Raw genomic sequence first — 9,389 nt, forward strand, 5'->3', positions numbered from 1 at the left:
ATATATATAGGTTAAACCTATAACTCACCAACATTTTTGTTGACGTTTTAAGCATGTTTATTCTCAGGTAATTATTAAGAGCTTCCGCTGTCACATACTTAAATAAGGACGAGATTTGGAGTCCATGCTTGTATGATATTGTGTAAAAACTGCATTCAAGAAACTTATTTTGTTGTAACATATTTGTATTGTAAACCATTATGTAATGGTCATGTGTAAACAGGATATTCTAGATTATCATTATTTGATAATCTACGTAAAGCTTTTTAAACCTTTATTGATGAAATAAAGGTTATGGTTTGTATTAAAATGAATGCAGTCTTTGAAAAACGTCTCATATAGAGGTCAAAACCTCGCAACGAAATCAATTAATATGGAACGTTTTTAATCAATAAGAACGGGACATTTCAAGGACACACGATCAACCTCAGATTTTCACACAATTTCGCTAAAATGATTTCTTAAACAATGTGCTAAGGATAGCACAAGAGGCAAAAACATCAAAAGTAATGAATAAGAGTAACGATGACATAAAAATGTCTTTGAAGTATCAAGAATCTTTAAATGTCAAGAATCACATTTCCGATTCGCAACCCAAAGCACAAAGGCACCACGACACAAAGGCACGTAATATAACAAGAATGTTATATACCTAAACATAATAGCTGACATTGAAATGTCGAGCCTTTAGAAGTCAAGGATGACATATCGCGTAATATAACTCAAACGTTATATACATAACCATAACAGATGACATAGAAATGTCGAGAATTTCAGAAGTCAAGAATGACATCCCTCGGTTTCACTATCCGAGGTATTCTTATAGAGATGAACTCGCATGAGTCGGAGAATACGTTTAAATCAGAACGGGAGTTCCTCCCGGATTCAGAACATAACAGAGATGTATGTATGATAACAATATACATACCAATACGATATAAATAACCACATGTAATAATATATTATAGGCCGGGCTGTAGACTAGACTCACTAATGCACCCTATTGACTCAGGTAACGACATCAATGCAGCCTAATTCCCTACAACCAGAGCTCTGATACTAACTGAAACGACCCGTCAAAGTACACTTGATGACCATCGTTATCTTGGTCCCACAGCTTGATCATAACTCTATATGAATTTGATAAATAACCTTGCATTCTTTATTTAAAAATGATTTCCTATAAAGGAAACCTACCAAAATATGTAAGTTTAGAAAAACCATACATTAATACTTAACCAAACGTTGACCAAAATAAAGTTAACAACATCCACTATTAAATGTATCAAAATAGAATGCAAGTTAATGTTTAACAAAAGCTGCCATCATAAATATGCAGACTCTCTAAGCACAGCGGAAGCAATCAATCATGAACCTGAGAATAAAACATGCGAGTAACTGTTAACAAAAATGTTGAGTGAATTATAGGATTAATATTGCAAACAATACTTAATTTAAACCATAAGAATTTATGTTTGAAAACATAAAAACTCCTTTTTGGACCACAAAATTATATGCTAGAAAACATATAAAACATTATTCCATCTTCCGTGAGCCACCTGATAACCACTTAACCATTTATTTACCCTTGCCAAACACAATAAATAATATACACCGAACAAGTGTATCTTCAACTAAATACGGAGTACTAAACATTCCGATTATAAATTGCTAGCGCGACTAGCTCGAAATTGGGTTGTCAAACCCGATAGATCTATCCATAGGATTCGCATTCACCAGTAGAAATCAGTGATTACAATTACCAGATTAGGAAATATTTTTGTTCGATTCACAATGAATAATTTAAACTAACTTCCACTTGTGTCCAATACGTAAAAATAAAATGCATGTATTCTCATCCCAAAAAGATTTAAAATAGAAAAATGGGACTATAACTCACCTTAAAGCAAATGAAGTAACCAGACAAAAATGCAAACAGCAATGGAGTAAAGTGATCAGGAATGATCACAACGCCGACCTATAAATAAAGCAGGTCGATATAAATTACTAACTTAGGTCAAGTCTTAGTATGATAGCTATTGTACATGTTGCAAGTAGACATAGAACAACACTCAACATGCATCAATTTGATCATAACAGCGTACGGACACACACTTTCTATTTTTAGAAAGTTTCTATTTTTAGCAGGTTTCCATTTTTGGAAAGTTTCTATTTTAGGAAAGTTTCCATTTTTGGAAAGTTTCTATTTTTGGAAAGTTTCTAAGTTTAGAAAGTTTCCATATTTATAAAGTTGCTATTTTTGGAAAGTATATAAGTTAGGAAAGTTTCCTTAATTAGAAAGTCAACAAAAGTCAATTGAAAGTCAAAGTCAACCAAAAGTCAACTCAAAAGTCAACCTTGGTCAAACATAGTCAACATTAATTTTAAAAGTATAAGTTATATTAATAATATAGGTTATAACATTAATTAAAGTCATATATTTATAATTATGTCATAACATAAGTTTTAATTAAATTAAATGAATTATCAAAGTTAACATAAGTTTAAATGATATAATTAATATAACATAAGTATTTAATTAATTAATTAAATATTAATCATAATATAAGTATTATTAATTAATAATAGATTTTAAATCATATCATAAGTATTATTAATTAATAATGAATTATTAATCATATCATAAGTTTCTAATTAAAATTATTAAATCATAAGTATTTAATAATTAAATTATAATTAAATAATAACTAAGGATTATAATAATTAAATGATTAATTAATCCTTATTATAAGTCTTATTATAATAATCTCATAATATAAGTTTAATACTTACCATAAGTATTTTTCATTAATAATAAAAGTATTATTAATCATAAGTTTAATTAAATGTTTAATTAAATCATAATTAATTAATAAATGATATAATATATATATATATATATATATATATATCATAAGTCTTAAATTAAATAATTACTTTTTATATCATAAGTAATTTTTTAATAATGAAATTCATTATTTATATAATAAGTCTTATTTAATAACCATAAGTTTTAATTAAAAGTTCATCGGGTCATAACTTGAGCCCCGGGAATCAGTTTTCGGCGAGTCTTATATATATATCTTAGCCTAACCAACCCTCCTGACACATTAGTGTGCTCAAGAACACCCCAAGAACAGCAAATAAGTCATGACTTAAAACCATAAATCAACTTGTAGCTTTAATCCGTTCAAAAACACGTTTTAGTCATACCGGGTGATCCGTGGCTCGGATTTCGATGACCCGAACATGAAAGTTCATCCCATCATCAATCCTAACACACTAGTACACCCTAAAGACTCCAAAAATGATCACAAAGTCGGACCATACCTGATTCAATTCGTTTTCACATTTTAATCTCAACACAACACCATTTTAAGCATAACTAGAGCTCCGAGAATCGAAATGACATGAATCCGGAGTCTAAAATTAATGTCTTGATGAGAAGAACTCATCTAAACACTTTAATTTCACTTTTATATCAGTTATATTTATAGTAAACAACAATCAAACCGCTGTCCCAAAACAATCAAACCGAAAACATGAATTAACGAGCATTTCTACGCATACAATCAACAATACAATAACATATACTCATCATACTATTAATATAACATATAAAATCAGAAAAATAAATGAAAAATTGAAAAGCTAGGGTTAGGGTTTATACCCTAATCAAGAATCAAGAGATATGGTTGCGTAGAGATGAACGAGAGGAACGCGTTTATGTAATTGATTTGATGATCCAAGCTTGTTCTGATGAAGATGATGATGATTGTTTATGGTGGTGGCGACGGCCATGATTAGGGAGGAAGAGGAGAGGTTTTCTCAAAAATGAAATTAGGGTGGAATGAGGAGTAGTGAGGGTTTAGATCAAATTACATCACAAGTATCAAAGTTTGTCAACATTACCCCCTCCCCTTGTATTTTTGGCCGAACCAAAGCATGGGGGTGGGCCCTACTAGCCCAACTTATTAAAATGTTAATTGCTTGTGGACCAAACGCTCGAACGAAACCCGAAACACGAAAACACGACTACGCGATTTAAAATTCGGAGAGATAACAAATACGCGACGAAAAATATATATAAACATATGACATTAAAATATCATATTTAAAATAATTAGGACATAAAAATCCCAAAAGCTTGACCGTTGGTTTAAAAACCGAAACGATTCTCCAGATACACGTATAACTTAAAATATGAATACAAATATTCATTTATCACATAATGATTAATATATTATTACAAAAATAATAATATAGGTCATAGAAATGACGTGGCACGAATAATAGTTAACAGTCGTTAAATAATTAACGGTAAAATATAACGGAAAAAGTAGGGTCGTTACAGTCAAACAGGTCATCAATACGCGGGAGTGGATAAAGATTCTTGATGGTTAGCTTGTTGAGGTCTCGGTAATCAATATACATCCTTAACGTGCCATCTTTCTTCTTAACGAAGAGAACAGGTGCACCCTACGAAGACGAGCTAGGACGAATGAAACCTTTCTCTAAAAGTTCTTGGAGTTGGTTGGATAATTCCTTCATCTCAGGTGGAGCTAAGAGGTATGGTGCCTTTGCAATAGGTGCAACACCGGGAGTTAAATCAATCTGAAACTCAACCTATCGTTGGGGAGGGAGACCAGGGAGTTCTTCAGGAAATATTTCAGGAAAGTCTCTAACCACCGGTACATCTTCAATGCGTTTCTCTTTCGGTTCGAGTTCCTTAACATGTGCCAGAATGGCTTGAGTTTCACCATTCTCTAGAGGAATACTAACAATTTTATCGAAGCATAGGATTCTCGCTCTCATTGAGGCTAAACAATCCATTCCGATAAATACATTGAAACTTCCTAACTTGATCGGCAATAAGTCAATGTAATCATAAGTATGAGGTAGTTTGGTTACAACGAGTTCATCGTATATCTTCAAATTAGATGATGATTTCCCTTCATGTAATCATATTGAGATTTTCGAATAAGTAGTTTGGAAATTTTCTTTGATTCACTTTCTATTCCATATGTCATGATATTGGAATATTTTTATGAATTACCTTAATATAATCACGTTGGTCGGGCGTCATTATATTTCACTAATTCATATTTCCATTCCAAGGTCACTCCATAAGGTCAGGATACGTGATCAAACTAAAGATTTTTACTTATTAGAAAACTATCTAAGGATTTAAAACTTAATTGCTGTTTTACAGAATCCTTAACCTAAAACGTTTTCCCAACACACTAAGGATAGCATGGAGAGAATCTTCACGAGTTACGAATAACGTTTTCTGGTTCACAAACCAAGGCACCACGGTATGTATTATAACAATAATGTTATGTACATGACCGTAATCGATGACATGAAAATGTCGCGAAATTCAGAAGTCATAAATGACATCCTTAGGAAAGGAAACAGGGTATCGAGAGGGTTGCTAAGAAAATATATAAGGGCAAGATAAAAAGAAACATATAGTAAGGAAACACTAAAAACTAAGGCATGAATATGAACAAGTAAAGGCACTTAAGCTAAGCCAGGAAAGGTTATAGTCCTATAGATTGCTAAGGCACCTAACTAACACATAAGGCACACATAAAATGCAATCCTGGTTCTCTATAACAACCTGGCTCTAAAATAATGGGGGTCATATGTGACTAACCAATATCAAAACACAAGTGTAAAGTGAGAACGACTCTAAATGAGACGTTTTAATAGAACAAAATTTGATTTGTAGCGGAAACGCAATAATGTTTTACATAATGAAATTCATATGTAAATAATAATTGATAAGTTCTAAATATGTGGACTCCAATGCAACAGCTAGCTAAGAATCATAGGGCATCACATAAGCTAATCTTCACCTGAGACAAACATGCTTAAAATGTCAACACAATGGTTGAGTGAACATCATAGGTTTAATAATTAATAAATTTAGACCACAAGATTTATTTCAAAACATCAAAATATTCAATATGCCATGAGTTATAATATCGAGCTAAACATTAATCCCTGACACTGTACGGGTGTCGGTTATCATTATTATGTACCCCCTTGACGATCGGTCAATGGGTAAGGACGTCGCTCTCAATAGGCCTACTCACAATAATTAAGCTTGCAACATTTCAATTCCAGAAATTAACGATATTATAGTGGGGATTGCATGTAAGAATACAAGTTAACAATAATCTCATGAAGTTGCATATCAAAAAGTTTAGGCACTTGTGTCTAAATTGTAAATCATTTAAAGCAAGCATGTGTCTCACCCCAAGATTTATAAAATTCAATAAAAGATGTAAAAGTGGGGCTATGAGTTCACCTTAGTAGCAAGTAAGTTATTCCACGCAAAGAAGAATGAACGGAGTAAGTGATCGGAGATCTCAACCTAGAGATATAATCTTTGATTAGTTAATGTCTAACAGACATAAAGTATGTTTATTAACATAGCAACTATATTAACAGTGACGGTTTTCGAGAAAAGTTTCTTTTTTTGGAAACCTACTATTTATGAAAAGCTTCCACTTATAGTAAGTTTCTAGTTTAGGAAAGTTCGGGTTATAATTCTTCACAAAGATGTTGTACAATCTTGCCCAAACTTCGTTGCTATCATGCAAGTCACTCGAATGATCTGTTGTTACCGGGCGCCCAGAATTCTTGACCAGAATCCAAGTCATGGCATTCGAAATCCACAAGCGGTTCCCATAAGGCAACAAGGACCACCCTAGGCCACATGTAGCGGTGATGTTTGTAGACTTTGTACGTTATCTTTAATTATAACCTTTACGTTATAGATGTATACACATAACGAATTATTAATGTACTTAGTAATTATATATATATATATATATATATATAGGTGATAATATACTTAGTGTAATTAAAGTGTTACCATATAGATAGGTTTATAAGTCATAATTATTATTCTTTTATTAATCAATCGTTAAGTAATCTTATCAATACATGTATATGTTTAACTATATAATATATGTATATATTTTATGTAAGTGTTATATATATATATATATAAATAAAAAGATGGTACATATATATATATACACTTATATTACTTTTCTTTTTTGTGTTTAATAAGTTTATATACTTATACATACACACTCATACATACACACTCATACATACATACACAAGTACATATACATACATATATACACATACATATACATGTTTGTATATATTTACATATACACACACACATATATCTATAATGTGTACATGTACATACGTACGTATGCATGCATGCATGCACATGTATTATTATCTTTATCATTTACTATTCCACCATCAAATATTACTAACTATTATTCAAGTCCATAAATCATAATACTTAATCATATTCATCAACCCTAATCTTATTAACCCTAACTTTAACATAATACTTCATATACATAAATCATGATCATAAATTATATTCATACTTGATCATATTATCTAGTTCATACCTTTTTAATTATTCATACATCGTTCAATATACTTAACATAACTATCATCATGATCAATTCATAATTCTAAATCCTATAATCATATTCATCTTATTCGTAATCTTTTTATCATATTCAAGTTCATGATTATATTAACCTTATAAATTTATTCATCTTCATCACTTCAATATCAAAATTTTTGATCATATTCATAATCAATAACTAATAACATAATAATTAAAACAAATTAAAAGTATGATTAGTTATAGACTTTAGGGATACCTTAAGTGAATTTGTTAACCAAGAAACAAGATAAATGATGATGATGTTGAACTGAAACAAGAACTGAAAATGCAGCAGCAACAAATCAAGATCAAATGGTGGCGAATTGGGTTGGTTTTTGGGTCTCCTAGTCATGCAAGAAATAGCAGCAACACGCGGCAATTTTAGCAACAAAATCAAGTCGATCTTGGGCTGTTTTGGGGTCACGATTTGCATCAGCAAAATAGAAGGGAGATGGGCTGTTTTCGTTGCACAGAAATAGCAGGAAACAAGCAGGAAGGGCTATTGGTGGTGGCGAAAAGTAGGCTGTAGAGTGTGGCTTGGGTGTCGACTAAAAAGGCTATGAAGGGTGACGAATGGAAGCTGTTTTGAGGGGCTGTTTTGATGGGGAAATACAGCAGCAACAAGAGCCTGTTGTGGCTCAAAAATCACAGCAAAAACTGTTGTAATTTGCGACGGTGAAGGGTTGTGATGACAGTCGAACTAGTTGTGGTGGTGGCAGTTTGTTGGTGATGATTTGGAGGGTTGTTTGGGTCGACTAGAATGGTGATGAGGGTGCTCAAAATCTGCCGAATAACAAGCACAAGGGAGAGGGTTTTTGTGATTTTTGGTATGTAATTTGTGAATGAGGTTCAAGAGCTAAAGGGGTCCTTTTATAGAGTGGAGTTTTAAATCCTAATCACATTATAACTCTAAGGGATTACTTGAAGATCAAGGACTAGTATTAGGATTAGATTAGGATTAGGATTTGACTAGGTTTGTAGGTTACTTAGTGAACAAGTATATTTTTTTTTAGCCAATTTTTAAATTTATATATATATATATGTATTATTATTATTTTTTTTATTCGGCATTTACTTATTTATTTATATAATTTATATATTTTTTATTAAATAATTACTCTTATTTAATATAAGTTTTATTTATTTATTGTACATTATTTGTCCATACCCTTTTTGTTAAATTTTAATCTACTTCTCATTTGTTTTAAATTTATAAATGTCTCATTTAATTTATTACATATAGTTTATATTTTTAATTTAATATCAGGGTTAGGGTTTATATTTAATATTTAGGGTTAGTGCTTTAGTAATAAATAGGATCATTTAATACAAGTATTAATTATAGTTCATTAATCATAAACGGATAATAACCCTAAATCGAATACACAGAAGAACAAATAAAAATCCCAAGGGCATTTTGGTCCTTTCAGAATGGAAGTATGAGGGTTGTTATAAGGATTGAGCTGAGCCCCCCTTAAAGCGTTCATAAATTTCGATCAACCTCCCCTCCTAAGCATCAGATGTCGTCTAGACCTAATTCTCAAGGACCTAATTCTCAAGGACCTAATTCTCAAGGGTCTAATCAACATGTGATTTATGAAAATCCGTCCAAGACTGGTAATGGTAAAAGGGTTAAACAAGATAATGTTTATTTTAAGAAACTCTTACATAAAAGTCAAATGTGGGTAACAAAAGAGGGAAGTAATGGGGCTTGTGGTTCGGGTACTGCTTACAGGGAAAATGAAAAAGTTGTCAATGTTAATGGGAAACCCATTGCAGATAAGGCATGGGTATCCCCCTCAAACTAATCATTTTTCTAATTATTTATGCAGGTCGCCTTAGTACAAACAAAAATACTTGGATTGTTAATAGTGGGGCGTCCAGGCACATG

This window comes from Rutidosis leptorrhynchoides, chromosome 2, assembly GCF_046630445.1.
Source record: "Rutidosis leptorrhynchoides isolate AG116_Rl617_1_P2 chromosome 2, CSIRO_AGI_Rlap_v1, whole genome shotgun sequence".
NCBI lineage: Eukaryota > Viridiplantae > Streptophyta > Magnoliopsida > Asterales > Asteraceae > Rutidosis > Rutidosis leptorrhynchoides.